The sequence below is a fragment of the Periplaneta americana genome, chromosome 14 (genome assembly GCF_040183065.1).
Source record: "Periplaneta americana isolate PAMFEO1 chromosome 14, P.americana_PAMFEO1_priV1, whole genome shotgun sequence".
NCBI lineage: Eukaryota > Metazoa > Arthropoda > Insecta > Blattodea > Blattidae > Periplaneta > Periplaneta americana.
Window position 1 is genome coordinate 117,561,898 of NC_091130.1, and position 26,016 is coordinate 117,587,913.

Here is a 26,016-nt window from a genome sequence, read left to right on the forward strand (position 1 = left end):
AAAAATAAATAAGTTTTGTCAAAAAAAAAGTCAATTCAGTTTCCCCGGAAAATGGTACATGATGGGGCAATTTGAATTTTAAATTCAGATTTAGGGCACACATATTAGTAATATTCACCTATTTTTATTTCGGAGCAAGACAAAAAGTAAAAATTTGTTGTTCAGTGTAATTATAAATCGTACAGTTTAAGTACATGCATGCCATTTTTCTCACAATTATATTATCGTAATCAATTATTATAACATGACACTTCTATGGGAAGTCGAGAGTAACATATCATGTGCTATTGGCAGCGTTTGACTTCACTTTGAGATTCAGTAATATTGAAATTCACTAATGTATTATAAGGAAATTCGGCCACGCATATCAAAACAGATTTACAACTAGTGACCGGTAATATTTTAATAGTTTGATGAAAGAGGACCTATGCTGAGGAAACTTTACTTCTGGAGGAAGTAAACACTTCGAATAAAGTAACAACGAAAATTGAAAATAGTTCTGTTTACTGATTTTGCTTAAGAAATAATTTTTATACTTACATAATTTCAATTAGGCTTATCAGTTAATTTTACATAATAATTAACTATAACTAATCCCGAATAAAATCGTGTGATTGAATTTGCAGTGGATTGCCATTGTGTGGATTTATTTAAAATGGGTTAGCCATCACCTTATTGAATAACAGCAGCTCAGCACATCGACTTCACCGCCGTCGTATTTCATACTTAATATTTCGCTTCCAGTAAGAGAAGAGTTACATTTTAGCTCTTATTTTCACGTGACTTACATTTCATCATATTTAAAGCTGGTTCACAATAAACCGGAAACGAGAATCGAAACGAAAACGAAAAAGGTAAAATTGTTAAAATGTGTACATTTAAATGTGAGCATTCACAATTAACGAAAAGCTTGCCGGAACCCGGGATCGGGAACGGAGAGTTGGCCAAGTTTCAACTTTGGCGTTCACGTTTCCGATCACAGCCCACTAGATTCATTCTATTGCCATCTAAAAGCTATTTTGTCGTCGTATATTTTGTAGCAAGAAGACCGTGACATAACCTATGCATTATTTTGTTCTGTGCTGTGCATCATGGAGCAAGTTTTATTTGATGAGATTCTAATATTGAGTGTTGAGGAAAATCCTCACGTTTACGATAAGCGGCGCGCCTCGTATGAAGGTGAGAAAATGAAGGAGAATATGTGGCTTTCAATAGCTGCATCTTTGAACATAAGTGAATCATATTTTATTACTGTATTGGTTGTATTACACACTACATATTCATGCTTCAATTCAATAACTACTGTTGTTTTCATTTTTGTTCTATTACAAATGTTTCTTCTCTAATTATTTTACGTTATGGTAGACTTAAAATAGGTTGAGATAATAAAGATGCATGGGCATATTTATAGTACAGTACCTAATGAAATGTTTCAGTTGAAATTTCGAAGTTGGTTAACCTGTGTTTATGGCTGCCTTGTACTCATGAGAGAACGACATTGGTCAATTATACACAAATAACATCAGTTTGCGTAATATCGACTTTACATATCGTTATTGGCATACATATCGACATGCATATTCGTCTACGTTCTCGGTTTATTGTGAATCAAAAATTTTCATACTCACGTCCTCTGCTTCTCGTTTTCATACTGGTTCTCGTTTCCGGTTTATTGTGAACCAGCCTTTAGTATTCTTAAAAGTACAAGCTGCTATAAAAATTAAAAAAAAAAAAAATCATTTACCTTTTCATCTATTTGACAACTTCACTCTCAGTTATTAAAATTCCCAGGTTTCCGAAATAATCTCCCAAACATTTATTAAATTTTATATAATAATTGTTTAGATCACCAGGATATGATGAAATATAAATTACCAACTGCGGATGGAGAAACTTGGTGGTTTTCCTGTCGTAGGTGTTATCAATATACTCCCATGAGGAAGGAAGTACTTTAAATTATACGGTTGTTAAGAGTGACGTCACATTAAGTACCCAGCCACCAGTGACGTAGTTTTTACCTTGAGAGTGTATGTTCGTGACGTCATTATTGTCTAAGAGTAAGAACTTTCCTTTTCGTAAATTTTGGTATTAAATACTAACTTAAGAAAAAACTTTCATTTCTGAAGTCTGAAGAAAAACAAGAGCGGAATTACTGCCTTGTTTTATAAAATTATATCATGCTTTTCAATTTCACCACATTGTGTTACTTTCATGTCAATACGAGGAGTATGTTCAATGCTGTACTTATGCATAACCATCTCTAATTACTTCGATCTTCATAGGAACGTAAAGTCACTTGAAATCTAGTTTTATAATACCTATACTTCCAAAATATATCTAATGGTTCCAATATTCGCACCAGTGCACTTTACACACTTGCTTACTTATTTGTTTACATCTTTATGTATTCATTTATATATGTAGCCTATTCATTCCTCTCATTGATTGATTCATTCATTCATTCACTCCTCTCATTCAATCATTAATTCATTCATTCCTCTCATTAATTCATTTATTAATTCACTTATCCATTCATTCATTTATTAATTCACTTATTCATTCATTCATTTATTCATCCATTCATTTATTCATTCGTCTCATTTATTCCTCTCATTCACTCATTCATTCCTCTCATTCACTCATTCATTCCTCTCATTCACTCACTCATTCATTCATTCCTCTCATTCACTCATTCATTCATTCCTCTCATTCACTCATTCATTCATTCCTCTCATTCACTCAATCACTCATTCATTCCTCTCATTCACTCATTCATTCCTCTCATTCATTCGTTTATTCATTCCTCTCATTCGTTCGTTTATTCATTCCTCTCATTCGTTCATTCATTCATTCATTCCTCTCATTCATTCATTCATTCATGCATTCATTCCTCTCATTCATTCATTCCTGTCATTCATTCATTCCTCTCATTCATTCATTCATTCCTCTCATTCATTCATGCATTCATTCCTTTCATTCATTCATGCATTCATTCCTCTCATTCATTCAATCATTCCTCTTCATTCATTCATTCATTCCTCTCATTCATGAATTCCTTTCATTTATTCATTCATTCATTCCTCTCTTTCATTCCTTCATTACTCTCATTCATTCCTCCCATTCCTTCATTCATGAATTCCTTTCATTTATTCATTCATTCATTCATTCCTCTCTTTCATTCCTCTCATTCATTCATTCATTCCTCTCATTCCTTCATTCCTCTTATTCATTCCTTCATTCCTCTCATTCATTCCTTTATTCATTCATTCATTCCTCTGTTCTCTTATTTCTTTTGTTTGTGTGTCTATTTATTTATTTATTTATTTATTAGTATTATTCAATTGATGTAATTTATCGGTAAATATAAAGTATAGCGAAGAAAACCAACCAGTATCAAAAACTGGCAACAGCTGAAGGCTGTAACAAGACATCTCTCCTAAATTGCCTGTTAATCATCGTCATCTATGTAGAAGTGGTGTGGGGGCAGGATTCTTTACCTGGGCAACTGGGAGTACTGCTTGAACACAAGATTAACTCTACGGGTGCTTCAAAATCCCGCACCATGGGCGGATTACGATAAACTGTAAAACGCTTGTGATTACTTTTAGCAGATGAACCATATTGACTACTGAAAGGCGGGTAGAAGTGGAAGCGAAGACTACTCCCACAAGGACGTCACAGGAAAATTTAATTCATGGCACCCAGATCGAGGTCAATAGCGCACACCACTGACTGTTGGCAGTTGTTGAAGAAATTCAAAACCACAGATAATATGGCGGATCGGGAAGACCAAGCACATCAGTAGTTGTAGAGAAAGTTGTCCTAGCGAAGGTGTATTCGAGTCCGAAGAAATCAACACGCCTAACAATTTTGGAACTGGACGTTTCCCGAACAACCATTAGCGCTTCTTGAAAAAGAAACCGTTGACTTGAAATGCATGAGTGGTTTCTTGGAAAGATGGAGGAGGACGCGCAATTTTTGTGCAAAGTCATGTTCTCCGATGAAACTAATTTTTATGTGAACGGTGAGATAACCCGTTAGAATTTGCGCTACTGGTCCGACCACAATCCGCATTGGTTTACTGACAATAAGGTATAAGGCTCCGACCGCATAATTGTCTGGTGTTGTCTTTGTAAAGACCACTTCGTGGGTCTTTCCTTTTTTTAAGACACTGTCAACAGCGAAACATACCTGGCTATGTAGGGAAACTCATTCCTAACTTGGACATAACTGGTTCGCGTCCAGTCATACAACCTCCATTATGACGCACAGGTACGTCATTGGCTGGATGAGAACTTCCATCAATGGATTGGCCGTAGGGGACACGTGAAATGGACTCCCCGATCCCCGGATTTGAATCCAATATATTTTGCAGTGTGGGACTACGTCAAAGCAAAAGTGTACAATGCTATTTCATCGGACTTAGCGATCCGCATCCTGCGACACATGAATGAACGCCAACAGTTGTGTCTTGACAATGATGTATTGTATTGTATTTATTAACATTCCATAGTATTCGTACATTGCTTTAGAGCTAGAATATGGAACAAGTCAAAAAACTTTATAGGCCTATTGTTATGAAGTTTTAATTTATAGTCACAGTCTAGTTGAAATATATACAGAAGAGGTTTACAATATAGTCTATTAGTACAACACATAGTTTCACTATAAATTTCATGAAGCATTGTTGAATGTCATGAATTCACCTACAGAATAGAAGGCGTGAGAAATTAGGTACTTCTTTAATTTGGCCCTAAATAATCTTATGTTTTGAGCTTCATTTCTTATATCCATAGGGAGGCTACTAAAAATTTTTACCGCCATATAGCGCACTGCTTTTTGATAGCACGATAGAATTGCCGATAGAGTATGAAAGTCATTTTTGACGCGTATTTATGCTATGAACTGTTGAATTAGCTACAAAGTTTTCACGATTACATACGAGGAAAATTATTAATGAAAAAAATATACTGTCAAGCCACGGGCATTATTTGTAGTTTTTTGAAAGTAGTCCTACACGATTCCCTAGATTTGGCACCTACTATTATTCTAATCTTTTTTTGTAGTAGGAATATACTGTTACTATCTGTGGAATTTCCCTAGAATATCACAATGAACAAATATTGTAATCCAGCTTATGGTGTGGTACTTCTGGGTTTCTCTATAGACCTATATTGTATAAGCAAATGGTGAAAATAAAGTTTTAATGAAAGCTACATATCTGTAATAATATTTTACACACTGATAGCATAAACTGTTGTTCTTGTTCAGTCAACTGTTCGAAGATAGGTTTGAACCTCATAAACGACACCACTTATGAAGCAACTAAGCCAGGATGTAATCGGGTAGGGTGGCCTGTTCACTTCCCCCTCCATTCCATACATCGCTGATTAGGAACATGTAACACTAATCAGACTTCAGATATATACAAACAATAATATTGTTCTTCCTCTGACACATAATGTCAAGTGAGATGTATTGTCTGATAATAGTTGTACTGTAAGTATCAGCCAGAACCTCTATCACAGATAACAGCTTAAAAAATGAAATATAAAAATGAAATAAAAGATTATTTATGATACGATAACAAGGAAGCTAAGCTGCGCTTCGACTTGGGTTCGATTACCGCTTGGGCTGAATACATGGTTGTGATTTTTCCGAGGTTTCGTCCACCATTAATGCCAATATCATGTAACATGTGACGAATCTTCGTCCTCATCTCACCAAAATTCTATCACCAATTCCATCGACGTTGAATGATACAGTAGTTGAAACAGCGGCGTTAAATCACTTACTACAAATAAACACAGAAGTTTTAAATCCTCTGCAATGAAAAACTGTTAAAATGCTGAATATCGCCAGTTATCATTAATAAACAAAACAAATAAATATTATTCGATAATAACTTTGAAAATAGATTTTTACATAAAGTAGCAAAATGAACTTGCACATTCAACGTAATTGCTTACGTAGTAAGTGCGCCTTCGCACTCAGATGTACAGTACGATTATTTACTTCTGACAGTCGCCGACAAGGTGCGCCTGGGTCAGGCGAGTCCATTAAGTTACGCCAAGGGGTGTTCAGGTTAGTCAGTCGCTTGCATTCAGAGCGATCGGATGTCACGCACGCAGTAGAGCGTTGTGTTTCCAATACAGTTAAGCTGTACTGCATTACTTTACCGACCGCTCGCTCTTATAGGCATCCAACAAGGAAAACTCAGTGCGCAGAAACCAGCGGGCGTGACTGTCTTGCGCAGATGACGTATGCTCCCGTTCCCAGCATGCTCTCACGTCTACTCCAGAGAGGTGAGGGGGTATAGCATGGGCGCCCCGAGGAGTTCGAGCTGAGTTTTGCTTGTAGGATACCTATATCTCTACTCCGGAGCTCTCCCCACTATTCCTATTACTTCCCCTCTTTCGCGTCGCTGAGCTGTCAGGACTAAATAATAATCAGTCTGTACTCCTTAGTGATCTTTTTTTTTAATTCGGTACAATATAAATATTGTAACACTTTCATACAGTACACAGTAAAACCACAGTCTAGTGTCTAGTATATACAGTCACGAAGCTTGAGTTGTGAGGGTACTAGGAACAATAGACTGTGCAGGTGCTATTTCGCATTATCTGTAATGAGGCGATAGTAGCGATCCTAGTGGTTAGCAACTATTTATGGATGGATATTTACTACGTATTGAGCTTCGTGACTCTATATACTAGACTGTGGTAAAACCTCGGCTTTAAGTATTCTTGTATAAACTGAAACTGTGTAACCACATTCGATCAAATAGGCTGTCTTCCTCTTCGCAAATTCAAAAGGTCTTCCGTGACTTGAAAACAGTCACACCAAAATTATTATTTCAAAGAAATAAAAACTTAAGTTTTCCTAACTACGTAATAGCATCTTCCTTTGGAATGAGGATTGAATGTTTGATGTATTCTGAATGAACATTATACACTATTTCCAGGATTCATCTGCGTTTCTTTACATCTGCATAATTCAGGAAAATATTATATATTAAATGTTTACATAAATATATGACTGTCACCTTTTTCTGTATATTTCTTCGTAACGTTACGCAGGAAATGTTATGGCGTAGGATCTTGATATCACTATACCTCTGTTTACATACATCAGAAAGCTAGAAATTAAACACGTTGAAACATTATTAATACGTAGAAGAATAATATAAAATGTACAACTATTAACTTGTTGAAGTTTTTCTTTATAGTAGAGAAGGTCCTTATAAAAATATGTATCTAAAGAAACGTTGTTCACAGATAAATTAAACTTTCTGCTTCGTTTAATTTCGAGAGAACATTTTCTGCTGCAGTTTTTGAAGGAAATCCTGAATTTTCTAATCTAGCATCTGTGATCAGTTCAATGTTTACCCTGTTGAGGATCGAACGCTTGCATTAAGACTTGATAATAAAATTAATTGCAATTACTCTTCACTTTCAATACCACAAAATCCTGAATTCAGTGACTCAGAAATCATAATTAAAACTAAAGCAATTTATTTTTTAAGATAATCTTTATGTATGAACTTCACTTAAAGCAAGTTCAATACCTAACTGTATTTTTATTTTATCTTATTTTAACACACTCGACTGAAACACTGATCTGCATAATAATATAATATACTAACAGTCCAATTTGCATTATTGATAATGCTTCACACTAACTGTTGTCTTCATTTGCAAAGGAAAACTTTATAAATGTTACTTCATTCTTGAAATTTCACCTCATTATTAACACTTCAAACTCATGTCTACAATTACTGCACTTGGTTCGCTTCTCTTTTTAATTTTCTAAAAATATTTCCAAACTGAATCTGGCTTTAGGCCAGTACCGGACCGAGAAAGTACATGAATGAAGCATTCCTTTTCAGTAAAAACTATTAGTGTCTTCGTGAGCAAGATTTCTCATTTTAAAACTAAACTAAAAAAGTTTTTAATTGAAAAAGTTTCTATTCTGTTGATGAATATTTGAACAAAAGTAACAATTATCGACTTTTCCTGTGCAATGCATTTGTCAATTGAAATAATAGGACGTAAGTAAATAAATTATTATGATGAAGCAAATTACACTGGGTACTGGCCTTACACACAACAATTAGAAATAAAAAAATATTACACTTAAACTAAGTTTAATTTAAGTTCTTTTATCGCATCATTCCCTTGCCCTGTTTTACCTAACAAATTTAACTGCTATATACTGGATTCTTTCTAAGCAATTTACCTGATATATTTTATAGGAGTCCCAACATGTATATCCGTATTCCATTAAAGGTCGCACTAAAGTTAAATATGATATTTTCCTCGATTTGGGGGTAGCCTTTTTCAACATCTATACTAACAAATCTGTAGCCGAAATTTTTCTGGTAATTTTCGATTTTCCAAAAATAATTGGTCCTAACATATATAATTAACCACCCTGAAACCGAAAATCGTTTTTTTGAAATTTTTGTTTCTATGTCTGTCTGTCTGTCTGTCTGTCTGTCTGTCTGTCTGTCTGTTTGTTACCTTTTCACGCGATAATGGATGAACGGATTTCGATGAAAATTGGAATATAAATTATGTTCGTTGTAACTTAGATTTTAGGCTATATAGCATTCAAAATACATTATTTAAAAGGGGGGTTATAAGGGGACCTGAATATTATTGATTTTTGTGAAAAATGTTACATAACAAAAGTTTCTTTAAAAATAATTTTCGATAAGTGTTATTCCTTGAAAAATTTTGACAGGACTGATATTTAATGAGATAAATGAGTTTTAAAATTAAAATAACTTGCCATCTAAGACCATGTAATGAATTAAAAAACAAATGACTTCGTCTATAAGGGGCCTTGGACAGCAACAATCGAAAGCTATGAAAGATAGCCTACAGAGAATGTTTCTATGTTTGTATGAAGTAATATCGGAAGCTAAATTAACCGATTTGTATAATTAATTATTATTTCACCATTGGAAAGTGTAGTTTCTCTAGATGGACATAATGCTATAATGTTATTACAGTAACTTCTGATATAATATAATGTAATATAATATAATATAACATAATATATGTAATGTAATATTATATAATATAATTTAAGTTATTTGAAGGGTTCAGAACCATAGTGGGCCAAACGCCATTTACTGAATACGTAGAAAACAAGGGTTAAAATTAAGTTATTACCATAATTCAATGGAAGCCTATAACAAGTAAAATAAAGCATACACATTAAATCTAAATGATGTCAATGTTCACTAAACTATGGTTGCATGTAATAAAAATTAGAAACACGTTAAAGGAATTGTCATTGCACCAATGAGTGGTCTCTGGACCAAAATGATCGCATTTTAATTATTTGGATGCAATTTAAATTAAGTAACATATTAAACGATTTATCCTTCTATCAAACACGAATGTTCCCTAGATCAAATATGTCCTATTTTAATTATGTAATTACTTTATATTTATTTCTAACGGGTGCAGCGGAGCGCACGGGTACGGCTAGTAATATAATAAAGTGAAGTCCCTCCATGCTTATTCATAACATTATCAAGCCGCTCTTCCCAAGAAAGTTTGAACTTTAAATATAGTCTACTCCTAAGTACTTATAACATTGTACTTGCAGAATTACACTACCATTCAATTCGTAATTTAGACCAGTTTCCTCTCGAGATTTAAACAATGTTATAGATTTATTTTAGAACCATATAGACCTATCTTCATCCTGTGCATTAAGGCCCAGTTATAAATTTTATTCAATTCCTTTCGAATAGCATCCACATCTGAACTATTTATAATCTTTCAATAGACTATACGGTCATCTGCAAATAGCCACATCCTGAACGTATTACTTCAGAATAAGTCATTTACGTATACTATAAAGAGTAATGGCCCTACAATAATGATGCCATCACAATGCTAAGAAAGCCATGACCCCCCAATCTACCTCAAACACAAGGAGAAACAAAATGATTAACTTTAGCCCGGTCAACTGTAGTGAATTCAATGCTCAATATTTGGAGAGGAACCAACTAGAAAAGGTATGGTTAAAATTTATTGAAATAAGATATCAAAGGAAAAATAATTAATATATATTCTGATTGCTGCTAACAATTGTTTGGTTATTACACTAATGCGGACTACAAGAGACAAAAATAATTAAAAATGCAGCAGTGATAACACGTATGAGAATCCATTCAAAACTGTAACAAGTTCGGGATTTTGCAATACATTGTAAGTAATTCGTTCTGCGTTTTTTGGTAGCACAAAAGGGAATGGAAATTTGATATCAGGTATAATTTTAAATCTCTAATGAAGAAATGTTTTTATGAAACAGACATTTTTATTTGTCAGCATTGTACCAAAAGATAAATACAATTTATAAGTTATAAAAAAATAAATTAAATGGTACACATTTAAATACATCAATTCATAAATATACAAATAGGCTATTTATGTAAATAAATAATAAATAAATAATAAAAAATAAATAAACAGCAGGTCTCTAAGTTCACTGATGTTTGTCCAACATGGATATTGTTTCTCACAAAATAACCGTGTTCTACTATACGTAATATAGCATCACAAAATTTATAGCACACGGAAAAAACGAATAATGTCACAATGCTGTTGAGGGTGATGTCATTATCTAATTCACTGTATTTCTACAAACTTTAGTGTTATTTTTACCAAAATTGGTAAAGTAGAATTACAACCACGGATACACTCATCATTCCCTTCATTTCAAGTAGAAACATCAATAAATTTTGCAGTAATATACTGATATAGATCACTATCTCACCTTTAATAGAAATGTGACATTATTCGTTATTCCCGTGTACCCTTCATATTAACTTTGTATTGCGTAGGTCTATAACTCAGTCTACATTATTCTTTATACAATTGTCAACTTAGCTCTTCAGCATTGCAATGTTTGCACTTATTTGACGACGGGCGTCTCCTCCGCTTCTGCTGAACTTGAGTCTCTAAGTTCGATCTCGGAGTAGATGCATCCAAAAGGCACTTTCTCCTTCTTCGATTTGCCAGGGACGGGGACGCCGTTGTTGAAGAATGTCACATCCATCATCAGATACACCTGTTTGCACTTTTCCGTTTCTTCACACACTATTCTGACGATTTCGTCAGGATTCCTTGTCACTCCATTCTTCTCCCCGTACTTGCCTCCACACACCTTGAAGTGACAATGTGCCTTCGTCTCCAGTCGCCTCAGATTCAATGAAGACGACAGCCTCACTTCTGCATCACACATGTCGGCGCTTCTTGCAGGACGGACGAAGTTGAATACGTCTGTGGGAGCAGCCACAGACTCCAGAATGAGCGTTGATAGGAATATGAGCGACAGCGAGATGTCCAGGTTCTTTCTAGGATACATTTTCGTAGATTTTTTTATGGAAAGAAAGATGTAAATGAAGGAATAACAATTGCAGGGATTGTTGAGGACTGATGTGAACTGTAGGAGCTGTCAGAGGAATATAGTTTGTAGACGAGGATTTGACATTCTTTTATAAGACAAATAACGGATGTGATGTAAATTAGTAATGGAGTATAGCTAATTATATCTCTTGATTCTAAAAATCCCACTTTTCTGATGCTACAAAGCAAATGCGTGGGACGTATAATCCTCATATCGTATTGGTTTTGCGGTTGAATTACATACGTATTCTTAGTATTTCTCCGTGCTTTTTAGCTTAGATTTAAACCTATCTTTTCCTCTATCTGGCGGTATTGAGGCGATGCGCTTGAAAATAGTTCCGGTAGAGATAAAGATCGTGTTGTCGGAAGTTTGTTTGTGCATTGAATTAAATTACGTTTTTTTTTTTTTTTTAATTACATCAAAATGTAGTGATGTACTGTAGTCTCAGCTAACGAGGACTTGAAATCTCGCTTAATCAGCGATTGAAAATAGATAGGCTACATATAGATGCTGTGTATCTCGGTCTTTTACAGTTTGCATGATAAGTTTTACGAGAAAATTTTCCGGTGTGGCTTAGTGGATAAAGCGTCAGCACGTAGAGCTGAAAATCCGGGTTTGAGTCTCGGTGCCGGGGAAAATTTTTCTCCGCTCTACCCATCCTTCATCATATGGTAATGCAGAATTCCTGCACGGAAATATCATACGTACTTCGGTACATCACAATAATTTCAGGAACTGTTTTTATTGCTATTAATATATCTGATGATCGCAATGTATCACAGACGGATTTATCTGTGGTGTTCGAATAAAGGGAGATAAGTATTTTTTTTTCTATGAAGATGGGATTTTGTTCCCCAGATGAACACACAAGTTAAATTATGCACGTGTGTGTACAAAAATCAAAAGAATACTAGCATTTGATGTGTTTTATTTGTGTATAAAATTATTTTCAATAAGTGTCCGAAGTTAAATTTTCGTTCAGGTATTCCATTGGAGTGACTTTTCTTTTTAGTTAAATTATGACGTTCTGTGAACTAAGATAACTTTACTTAAGAGTATTTCGGAAGAAATACCATGTTGTACAGCCAGTGCCATCGTTTCTGGCATGTGAAATGAGTAATGGGACCGTTGAGAGCGAATATCTCATCTTTGCCACAAAATGTTGGCGAGAAAGCTGACAACTGTGATTGGCATTTGTTTAGAAGGTGGTACCACTCTCAGCCGAAGTGGCAACAGATACCACTGACAGGATAGTGTACTCAAGGTCATACCCCAGAAACGCAAAGTGCGAGTGTCTTGCCTTTGACACAGTGGGTAGATTGCCGACGAGACGTGTTGGATGGTACCGTTCTCAGATGTAGTGGCAACAAGTGCTCACTGACTGGCTTTTTACTCAAGGACACGCATAAAAAACGCTGGCACTGGCTATATGTGCAGCACTTCTTAGCTAAGCGTTATTTCGCTATCCCTATCACTGATTTGGTTCTTTAATTTTGATGTAAATGACACAGGATTAATTTGCTGACTCATCTTTGAACTTAATATTTAGGTACTGTACAGTTATGTGATTAGTAGGACCGTGACATCGGTATATTTGTATTAGTTTGAGGTCTATTGAAGGTAAACATACGACACCGGACAGAATGTAGTCGACATGTTTCAAGTAAAGGCAGTGATAGCGAATTTGGCACACGCCTAAGCAAGCACGTTCCGTGTTTTGTATACGATTATTGCGTATTATGAAATCAAGACAATACAATCATTGTATACTAGGGTTAATATCGGAAAAGTCTAAAATGCTGGTGAGGTTGAGAATAATAATTGTTGGAAATCATACTTAAATTGTCACAAATGTGGTAAAACATAAGTCTGATATATATATATATATATATATATATATGTGTGTGTGTGTGTGTATATGTGTGTGTGTGTGTGTTTACTATTTAGAGTTTTGCATTACAGTTTTATAATGCCGAAAACGTATATGGCGTACAATTTTGCTTTCCCTATATTTAGCACTTACATTAATACCACATCTATTACGTAATTTACTTTTCTTGCAAGTTGATTGATTTCGGTTGCTGCTGCAATAAACAACAACATTCATTTTCAAAGTTTCAAATGAAAATGACCGCCGAGTGTCGGATAGTATAACCTTGTATGTGGAAAAATTGCGTTCAACATCGGCTGAAACCAAGAGCATATATGTAAAATATTTCACATCAACCATTTCTACATCAAGTTGTTAACAGTCGCACTTGTCATCTGACAAACCACTTGCAATTTTGCATAATGAATTGAAAGAACCGTTTTTTTGTATTACTGTGTTCGTTTTAGCACACATGTTTTTGCTTATATCATCTTGCAGATCATTCACTTGAGACGAGATTATTTATTATCGAAATTTGCTCCACCAATTTCACACGAGTCTTTTCGAGACATTCGATTGTAGAGGAGATAAATCCTAAATTAGTTGAAATATATTCACACTATTTTTTAATATTTGGGTCACCAAGAAGATAGAGCATACTTATGGAAGCTGCATCGTTTCCATCAAACATATGTATGACCCCTTTTACCCTTATATACAATGATTGTATTATCTTATAATCGTATACAAAACACGGAAAGTGCCTGCTTAGGCGTGTGTCAAATTCGCTTACGTTGCCTGTACTTGTAACACGTCCTGCGTCGTGTGTTCACTTTCAATCGAACTCAAACTAATACAAATATACCGATGTCATGGCCCTAGTGATTAGTAAGGTTTGGATAAAGTAGCTTTAGCCCCTTCCCTTACTATAATATTTTACCAGTTTTGTGAAAAAAAAGTGTCATATTTTTTTATTTCCGTAAAGAGGTCACTTAATATTGCAGAATCACTGTACATCACTAATTTTCTTACATACCTAAAAGTCACTATGAAATAGACATACATTCATACCTGAATTATTACCCCGAGTTATCTCGTGCACCTTGATTCCAGCTCTGGTAGTTGTCCCACTTTGATTTTCTCCTGAACTATTTACCAACTTACGTTTTTTATAGATTAATTTATGAGGTACAATACCAGTGCTGTTATCAAGGCGTTAAATGTTGCTTGTCGTGTGATAGACTCGAAAGCAGGGTATTACGCACAGTGGCACATTGCATTCCGGACAGTAATATCTGCTCTCCTATATGAGAGCGTTTTGGGAAGAATGGTGTAGCAGTCATTGAATATCTGTACCAGTATATCTGTTCTTCAGGTTTGTGAATAATGTTCTGCAGTATCACTATGCCCAAAAGTACACGTATTTCAGAGTCTGTAGTAGGCCGCCACGAATTATTTTCAGCATTCTGTAAACACTTATTATCATGCCGAATCGTCTCCTCGAATATAATGTTGATGACGTCATTATTAAAGAATAATTTTAAAAATTTAGAATTATCGTTGTCAGAAACAATGTTAAAATTTCAGGGAATAGGGACCTCGGAGGTGCAGAAGAAATGGTGCCAGATATCTTCTATTCAAACCACTGTCGAAAAGACGCGACATCAACTGATCTGAATTTGTTTGTTGGTCTATAACTTCGTCTTCTGATACCGATGTTTCATTTCCTAATCTTCTACAAGAATATATTCCTGATCAAAAGTTTCGGAATCACTAACTTGATCCATCTTTACACAAAACAGCACAAAAAACACTAAACGCAAACAGAAACCGCCAAAACTAACTAGCATCTACTCACTACTGTGTGTGAATGCTATATGAGCATAGAATTCCACTCGCAAGGAAGAAGTACAAAAAACACCGCCAGATATAGCAATATCACTAACTTCTGTAGCCATCTAGTGAAGAAAAGGTTAATGAAATAATGGAAACGTATATATTCGGAATATAATCCTTAGCAGCGAAAATGGGACTCAAACGAGTTAACTTGGGTTAATAAATTTTGACAGAAGTTAGCAACCCGAGTTAACTCAGGTTAATCAGGGAAGTGGTTAACAGGTTAGGCATCCTTGGTCCTTGCGTTTTGTTTACAAACATTAACTAGTTGTCGCGTGTCCCCCAGCTGACAGTAGTGACGACGTATATTCACTTCCTACCGGCTGTACTGTCCATTCACTGATGTTTTTACCTAAGGGGTGGTGAGCGCACTTCCCATCAGGTAGAGTTTTAGCTCGTGAAAAGGGAGTAGTGGTTACAACCAAAGACGTTATAATAGTATACAACTTAGGTCCTGCAGTCTAAGTAACTACGAAAGGAAGTAAATAATGAATGAGTGAGTGAGTGAGTGAGTGAGTGAGTGAGTGAGTGAGTGAGTGAGTGAGTGAGTGAGTGAGTGAGTGAGTGAGTGAGTGAGTGAGTGAGTGAGTGAGTGAGTGAGTGAGTGAGTGAGTGAGTGAGTGAGTGAGTGAGTCTTGTACAGCAACTGGGAATCTCTTTCTTCATTCCTGGAATTACCCACTTCGTCCTTTTTGCAACTGTACTGTGCCTAAATTTGAGTATGGAGAGAAGGAACATTATTTTTCGTAACAGTAAATTTATGATGCGAAGTTTTTTCAGCAAGTCTGCAGTGTAGAAATCAGTCTCTGTTGAAGTGTTTACCTGTAAGAGTCAGATTGTGCAGTTTGTATAGTGTCTCAATATGGTAATCGTAAGTTGCTGGAATTAACTATTGAAAAAAAGAAAGACGTTATTGGTCGTTTGTGTCATGGTGTTAGTTGTAGGAAAATTGCAGAAGAGTGTGGAATTTCTAAATCAGCATTTTCAAACATTGGCAACAATAGGACCTCAAATATTAAATGCATGGGAACAAAATTCCAGTGGGGAAAGAAAAAGAGTTTGCCAAACTGTTAATGACGAACTAAACGACAAATTGTTTGAATACTGTATTTCTTAACATTATGTACAGTAATTTATTTCCCCATTGCATGCTAAAAAGTTCCACTTCTCTCTACCATGGATATTCCGTTTGGTTGGACAATTTTTTATTGAACCATACGTGCCCAGATTAGAGAGCTTTCACTGTAAATTGTAAAACATTTTAATGCATTACACAATAAAACCTCGATATTAAATATCCTTGTTTAAATGTAAACTGTGTAACCACAGTATATCAGATAGCCTGTCTTTCTCTCCGCAAATTCGAAGGTCTCCCGTGACTATAACACAGTTACACCAAAATCATTATTTCGAATAAATAAAAAGCTAAAATATTTCTATCTACGTAATAATATCTTCCTTTGGAATGAGGATTGGATTTCTGACATATTCTGAATGAACATTGTACACTATTTCCATATTTATCTGCGTTTCTTTACTTCAGCATAATTCAGGAATATATTATATATTAAATGTTTATATAAATATATGACTGTCTCCCTATTCTCTACATTTCTTTCGTAATCTTACGTAGGAATGTTGTGGCTTAAGATCTTGATATCACTATACCGATGTTTACATACATCAGAACGCTAGCAATTAAACACGCTCAAATATTAGAAATAGGTCTAAGAATATAAAAAGTAGAATAATTTACACACTTCCGGGCGTCCTTGGTGTGAGGCTAACTTTTGAGCAAGCGGCTGGCTAATGGTACTTTTGGGGCGAATACAGTCTGCTTAATGCCCTTTCTATTTTCTTCAAAAAAAATTTCTCTCCATTTGTACTTGAAAGACGGAGGTGAACGTTTGCTTAATAGGATTGCTGGTGTAAATATATATTCAAACCTAAGACATAGCAATATAATTTTCGTGTATAGTGTTTGCGTAGGCATATATGTGTGTGTGTGTGTGTGTGTGTAGAGAGAGAGAGAGAGAGAGAGAGAGAGAGAGAGAGAGATTATAGGCTATGTAACTCTTTTAGAATAATTTCGTGCGTTTGTGTATATGCAGAGACGAAGTGTGCATATTAACTCTTATAGAATAATTTCGTTCGTAGTGTTTGTCTGTATATACAGTGACTCTCATAAACATTCGGGTTTCATGTACTTTTATTTCTCTTTCAAATGCTGGACATAATATAACACTTTATCACAATTGTTTCATGTGGGGATATTTAAACTGAATATAATGTACAAAAAACTAAGAAAAATTTATATTTATATTGTTAACTAAATATTCAAAAATCATATTTGAAAATCTGGAACTTTATAGGCATTCATAAACATTCGGTTTTCTGCCTTTCTTTGATGCTGCTCTTATTTACCTTTCATCAGTATTTAGTTGGATAGCCCTTCTGGCGGAAAACAGTGTTCAAACGCCTTGTCATACTCGAAACTATCTTCTTTGTGCAGTTGGAACTAATTTTCCCCCATTCTTCCTTTAATCTTCTTTTCAGTTCCTGAACTGAGGAAAGTGGTGTTGCATGCACCCTGCTGTCTAGTATTTTCAATTGGATTCAAATCCGGGGATTGCGCCGGTGTTTGAATCACTTTAGGACAATTAAATAATAACCAAGACCACACATCATAAGCTTTGTGTCTAGGATCATTGTCTTGATAATATTTAAATGTGTCCTGTATCCCTAGTTTCTCTGCACTTCGTTGCAAATGTCCTTTCAATATACGTAGATACTGCTTTCTGTCCATGATGCCGTCTATAAACACTAATTCTTCCACACCAGCTGCAGAAATGCAGCCCCACACGAGCACACTGCCACCTCCATGTTTCACCTTGGTCGGAGATTGTTTTTCTGCAGTTCTGTATTTGGTTTGCGCCACACAATTGTTCGTCCATCAGATCGTCTGCAAAGATGACATCATTCCACCAATTGTCTTTCTTCCCAATACGGTCTCTTGCAAAATGCAGCCTACTCTTTCTGTTTACTTTATTCACCAACGGTTTTCCTGGTCACTCTTCCGTTGTAACTGCATTTTTAAGCGTCCTCCATACTGTCGATGGACTGATATTTTTATTCCAATCTTCGTGAACTTCTGCTGCAATGTGTACTGCACTTAATGTCGCTTCTTTTTTTACCTTTCTGATTATGGCACGTTCTTCTTTTTCACTTAATTATTTTGGGCGCTCTGGTGCTGCTATCAATTCAACCCTGTCGTTATTTTTATACCTCCGTATTATGTCACCGACAATACTCTTGGGGATATTCACAATTTCAGCAATCTCTGTATATTTACGCCCTTTTGCATGATGAAATATGCAAAGCTGTCGTTGTTCAAATGTGGTATTTTTACTTTTCCTACCCATTCTCTTTAACTAGCAGTAAACACAAGCAATACACAACTGATCAGATGAGTGATCTTCGTAATACTGATTGCGTACCGAGTCTTACAAGTTAGTAGTGCTGGTGGAAGGGGTGAAACCGAATGTTTATGGCGGATGCCTTACTCTCACTCTTTCACTTAAGTAATGTTACTTCGTTTTTAATACATTCAAGACATGTATGATTATTTTTATATTGTACTAGGAATAGAAATACATGTTTTGGAACGAATTAACGCAACTATATTTAAAATTTTGTCTGCTAAATTAGGCTCCAGAGATAAAACTATGAGAAAACCGAATGTTTATGAGAGTCACTGTATATTAAGTGTATTTCTAAGCTCACCTGTATAATATAATAATCCGTTCCCCAGTCTTTATTTAATTACTAGGCCCTTATTAAAAGGCTAGGAAATTTATTTTCATATGTTTGAGATCAAGTGTGCTATCTCAAGTAAAAAAAGGTATTAACGTTATGTTTTATGTTTCTTAGAAATGCAAATTTATTTGAGAAATTTTTTCTATTTATATAACCATAGGTAATATCATATAATGTAACCAGAACTTTTGATAACTAAGATATTGTTCTGTTTTGTCTTTTTGTTAAATTTAAACATTTATAATGTTATTTATTTCAATGATTTATGTTATTAAAAGTTAGGAAATCTTTCCACGCCGATCAATTGCTATTTCGAGAATGATGAACGGGACTCAAAGCGCACAAGAATGACGAGTCGAGACTCGAAAGACAAATGCAACGAACACAGCGAGCGAGAGCGGCAGTTAGTTTTATTCATCTCTAACCCTATCACTCCGTTCAGGTTGATAAGCCTCCAAATATGTATGCGCCCAACAGAGACATGATAGTGTGGTTGAGAAGAAAAGGAGTTGAAGTCAATGAAATACTTCACAGAATCGACCTTTTCCTTTAATCGAGAAACACAGGTCTCAAGAAAATGTTTTTAGGGTTGACCGAAGATTTATCCCCGATGGAATTAGCATTGAAAAAGATGAAACACAAAGTGAGAGAAAATAACGTAACAGGAGATTTATCTTTGCAATGATTAAAGTAACTTACAGAAATGGCTTTATCGTCAAAAACGGGAGGGTTATTGTCAACGCTCATTAAAAGTGGAAAGCCGATATAGATTTCGACATAATACATTGCCTGCAGTATTGGATAATCTGATTATATCTTTGGATAACGATAGTGATACTGATGATAGCAGCAGCAGGAGCAGCAGTAATTATTATGATGATTATTATGACGAAAGTGATTCAGAATTAGCTACTCCATTGTAACGAGGCACAGAATTGGTGAGTCAATGTTTTTATAATGCATTCTACAATGTATTTCTAACTTTCTTCCTCTCCATCCACTACTAGTTTGAAACTACACCAACTCCGCATTCCTTCCAGGGCAGATGAACTGTGTCACCGACAGAGTGGAATAGGAATAGTCAAAATTCATTGAAATAAGATATCAAAGGAAGTAAATAACTAATATACTTCCTTATCACTGCTGAACTACTGTATGGATATTCCTCTAACGTGGACTACAAGAAAAAATAATAACTAAAAATGTTGCAGTGATAACACATATGAGAATCCATTCAAAACTGGAATCAGTTTGGGGACTTTGCTGACCGTTATCATAGACAGTATCTGGTAATTATTTCGTTCTGCGTTCCTAGGTAGCGCAAAAGGAAATGGAAATTTGATATCAAGTGTAGTCTGAAATCTCTAATGAAGAAATGTTTTTATAAAAAAGACATTTTTATTTGTTAGCATTTTAGCAAAAGATAAATACAATTTATAAAGTAAAAATAAATTAAGTGTACACATTTAAATACAAGTAGGCCTAATGATAAATATACAAACATATGTAAAATAATAATAAATAATAAATAAACAAATAAATAAACAGAAATTCACCAAGTTAACTGAGGTTTGTGCAACATGGATATTGCTGCTTACAAAATAACCGTGTTTAGCTATAATATAGCATCACAAAATTTACAGCACAACTATTAACTTTGCATTACTGTACGTAAAATTCAGTCCATGTGAGTCTTTATACAATTGTCAACTTAGCTCTTTAACATTAGGCTACAATGTCTGCACTTATTTGACGACGGGTGTCTCCTCCTCTTCTGCTGAGCTTGATTCTCTGAGTTCGATCTCGGAGTAGATACATCCAAAAGGAACTTTCTCTTTCTTCGATTTGCCAGGGACGGGGACGACGTTCTTGTAGAATGTCACATCCATCATCAGATACACCTGTTTGCACTTTTCCGTCTCTTCACACACTATTCTGACGATTTCGTCAGGATTCCTCGTCACTCCATTCTTCTCCCCGTACTTGCCTCCACACACCTTGAAGTGACAATGTGCCTTCGTCTCCAGTCGCCTCAGATCCAACGAAGACGACAGCCTCACTTCTGCATCACACATGTCGGCGCTTCTTGCAGGACGGACGAAGTTGAATACGTCTGTGGGAGCAGCCACAGACTCCAGAATGAGCGTTGATAGGAATATGAGCGACAGCGAGATGTCCAGGTTCTTTCTCGGATACATTTTCGTAGATTTTTTTATGGAAAGAAAAATGTAAATGAAGGAATAACAATTACAGGGATTGTTGAGGACTGATGTGAACTGTAGGAGCTATCAGAGGAATATAGTTTGTATACGAGGATTTGACATTCTTTTATAAGACAAATAACGGATGTGATGTAAAATCGTAATTGAGTATAGCTAATTATATCTCTTGATTCTAAAAATCCCACTTTTCTGATGCTACAAAGCAAATGCGTGGGATGTATAATCCTCATATCGTATTGGTTTTGCGGTTGAATTACATACGTATTCTTAGTATTTCTCCGTGCTTTTTAGCTTAGATTTAAACCTAGCTTTTCCTCTAACTGGCGGTATTGAGGCGATGCGCTTGAAAATAGTTCCGGTAGAGATAAAGATTGTGTTGTCGGAAGTTTGTTTGTGCATTGAATTAAATTACGTTTTTTTTTTCTTAATTACATCAAGATGTGGTGATGTACTGTAGTCTCAGCCAACAAGGACTTGAAATGTCGCTTCATCAGCGACTGAAAATAGGTGGGCTACATATAGATGCTGTGTATCTCGGTCTCTTACAGTTAGAATTATAAGGTTTACGAGAAAATTTTCCGGTGTGGCTTAGTGGATAAAGAGTCAGCACGTAGACAGAAAATCCGGGTTCGAGTCTCGGTGCCGGAGTAAATTTTTCTCCGCTCCACTCATCCTTCATCATATGGTAATGCAGAATTCCTGCACGGAAATATCATACGTACTTCGGTACATCACAATAATTTCAGGAACTGTTTCTATTGCTATTAATATATCTGATGAACGTAATGTATCACAGACGGATTTTTCTGTGGTGTTCGGATAAAGGGAGATAAGTATTTTTTTTTTCTATGACGATGGGATTTTGTTCCCCAGATGAACACACAAGTTAAATTATATACGTGTGTGTAAAAATCAAAAGAATACTAGCATTTGATGTGTTTTATTTCTGTATAAAATTATTTTCAATAAGTGTCCGAAGTTTAATTTTCATTTAGGTATCTCCAAACTCATTTTATGACTTATCTCTCTTTACCCAAGCAACACAGTTATACCCGTCATTAGGTATAGACATCCTTAGTTTATAATAAAGACGTGGGTATTCAAACTTGCTAAATTTGTATTTTTGCGTTACATACATTTAGAGCAATATACAAAGCTCGAAAGAAGTTTCATTCGAGTGACTTTTCTTTTTAGTTAAATTGTGACGTTCTATGAACTACGTTAACTTCACTTAAGAGCATTTCGGAACAAATACCATGTTGTACAGCCAGTGCCAACGTTTCCGGCATGTGAAATAAGTAATGGGACCGTTGAGAGCGAGTATCTTACCTATGCCACAAAATGTTGGCCAGAAAGATGACAGATTTCTGACGTCACATTTGTTTAGGAGATGATACCACTCTGAGCCGAAGTGACACTGACTCGACAATGTACTGAAGGACCCACCCCAGAAACGCGAAGTGCAAGTGTCTTGCCTTTGACGTAGTGGGCAGATTGCTGTCGTGACGTGTTGGGTGGTACCGTTCTCAACTGTATTGGCAACAAGTGCTCACTGACTGGCTTTTTACTCAAGTACACGCACCAAAAACGCAGGCACTCACTATATCTGCAGCACTTTTTAACTAAGGGTTATTTCGCTATCCCTATCACTGATCCGGTTCTTCTTTAATTTTGTTAGAAATGACACAGGATTAATTTGCTGACTTATCTTTGAACTTAAAATTTAAGTACAGTAATGTTATTAGTAAGGTTCGAATAACTGAGCTGTATCAGGATAGGCATCATTGGTCCGTGCGTTTTGTTTACAAACATTAACTATGGTGTGACCAACCACTTCCGACTTGACAGCTTACAGAGAAGAGAGAGCAATGTTGCCATGTTGCACATCTTACGTGTAAGCGAGCGCGCTGCCGACAGAGTGAAGTACCGAATAGCTGACTTGAACGTATACCTTGCTAACCAATTTGTTAAATAATATCGTCGCCTGAATGCAAGAACTAGGTAACTCGAAATTTGCGATTTTTAGTTACCTCTTTTATAGCATAGCAAAAATCGCACAAAATGTAATGCAAGAATTTGGTAACTGATCGAACGATACCAGCGACATCTATTTTCCAATATAACAAATAGGTAAAAGAAAACGAGACATATTCCTTAGTGCAATAAGTAAGTAAATAGGCAATGTCACAAAATATGAAAAATCAAGTTACCTAGTTCTTGCATTCAGGCGACGATATGCATTAAAATTAATGTACATCATTATGTTTATTAGTATAGCAGCAGCAGTAGCAGTAGCAGTAGCAGTAGCAGTAGCAGTGGTGGTAGTATTCTTTAATGTAAAGTAATATTGTTAGAAAAGCGTTGAAAGAACTGTAAACTGTAAAAATTAGTTTAAAATTAATATCATATCTTTACTTTTATGAGTGCCAGAATTCGTCCATGTAATACGTATAGTTAGGAAAGCATCTTGTTGGAAAGCATTTATATTTGTTACACTTTTCTCCAATTTTCTCTTTTCCTCGGATTTTCAAGTCTTGAGAACCCTGCGTCATTTTCATCTACCCGGTCTTTTTCTTTTCCAATATCGATAACAGTGCTCTTATTAATTTTAACACAAGCAGCAGTTCTCATTACGACTTGCGCCAAAGGTACAAGAGGCTCGCCATTATCTTTTTCCTTCTCAAAATACTCTCTTACGATACACACCATGTCTCGCGCTTGACTCTTTAACAGGAGACCTTGTCCAATATTCTTTGTTCTCCGCCTGTCTTTCCTTCCTTCCGACATTGCACAAGTCACCTGTTTAGAAACTCTCGCAGAAACTAGAAAACACACACTAGCCACACACTCCACCAATGACAACGAAGATAATACGTGGAATATAATTTAAACACAATAATTATCAATACACTAAAACAATAATAAAACAACACAATATTTTTAATTCACAAAACGCACGTGTTAACCAGTGAACTCAAAGTCATCCCGGGCAACTTGTAAACATAGACACGGCAACACCGTCCCGTTATCATGGTTACGCGTCTCTCGTGATTGGTTGATTTGAATGATTGCTATACTAAAGGCGCCATTTGTCAGGTCGGAAATAGTTTTGAACACACCATAGTTGTTGCGTGTTCCCCAGCTGACAGTAGTGACGATGTATATTCAGTTCCTATCGGCTGTACTATCCATTAACTAATGTTTCTACCTAGGGTGTGGTGAGCGTTCTTCTCATCAGGTAGAGCCGTATTCATTGACATTCTTAGCGCGGGTTTCCGGTGGATGATCAGTGAACTAACGTTTTTCGTATTCATAAACCAGCGTTAGCGATATGATATGATGTGATATGATATGATATGATATGATATGATATGATATGATATGATATGATATGATATGATATGATATGATATGATATGATATGATATGATATATGATATATGATATATGATATATGATATATGATATGATATGATATGATATGATATGATATGATATGATATGATATATGATATGATATGATATATGATATGATATGATATGATATATGATATGATACGATATATGATATGATATGATATGATATGATATGATATGATATGATATGATATGATATGATATGATATGATATGATATGATATGATATGATATATGATACGATATGATATACGATACGATACGATACGATACGATACGATACGATACGATACGATACGATACGATACGATACGATATGAATCCTATACAAGTAACCAGTCGATAGCCGGGGCTAGTTTAGCACGCTCGTAGCGTGGGCTAGCGAAATGTCTATGAATAGCACCCGTAGAGTTTTAGCTTGTGAAATGGGGTAGTGGTTACTACTTAGGTCTTTGACTAACTGCAGACTAAGTGAGTGAGTGAGTGAGTGAGTGAGTGAGTCTTGTACAGTACAGCAACTGGGAATCTTTTTCTTCATTCCTGGAATTACCCACTTTGTCCTTCTTGCAACTGTACTGTGGTTAAATTTGTGTATGGAGAGAAAAGACATTACTTTTCGTAACAGTAAACTTCATAATACGAAATTATTTCAGCAGGCCTGCAGTGTAGAAATCAGTCTCTGTTGAAGTGTTTACCTGTGAGAGTCAGTTTGTGCAGGTTGTACAGTGCCTCAATATAGTAAGCGTAAGTTGGTTGAATTAACCATTGAAAGGAAGAAAGAAGTTAGCCTATTAATTGTTTGTGTCATGGTGTTAGTTGTATAGTCCCGACGCTGTTATTTCCGGCGTGACTCCGCCTCTTTGCTTACGTCTTAGAAAGTGAAGGCTCTATAAAGTCTAGGTAGGTAGTACCATTCGCCATTTTTGTTCTTACGTTGCCGAGCTACCAAGCGAGGAATCTATTTGCAACACCGTTAAACATTATCATGTCGTAGCTCCTATGATAATAAATCAAACGCAATGTAATTCAGCAAATAATTGAGCGGCAAATAACGTCTTCGTGTGCTTTCTGCGAACGCCAACTAAAGAGCTAAAATGGCGGGCGATTATATTAAGCATTTATCGAGCCTTAAGAAATGAATCAGCGAATCACAAGACGCACACGTTTAAATGTAGCCGACCTGCAACGCGATTGGCTGCCGGAAATTAGAGCGACGGGACTATAGGAAAATTTCAGAAGAATGTGGAATTCATAAATCAGCATTTTCAAACATTAGCAACAATAGCACCTCAAATATTAAATGTAAGGGAACAAAATTGCAGTGGGGAAGGAAAATGTCTTGGGAAAATTGTTATTGACGAACTA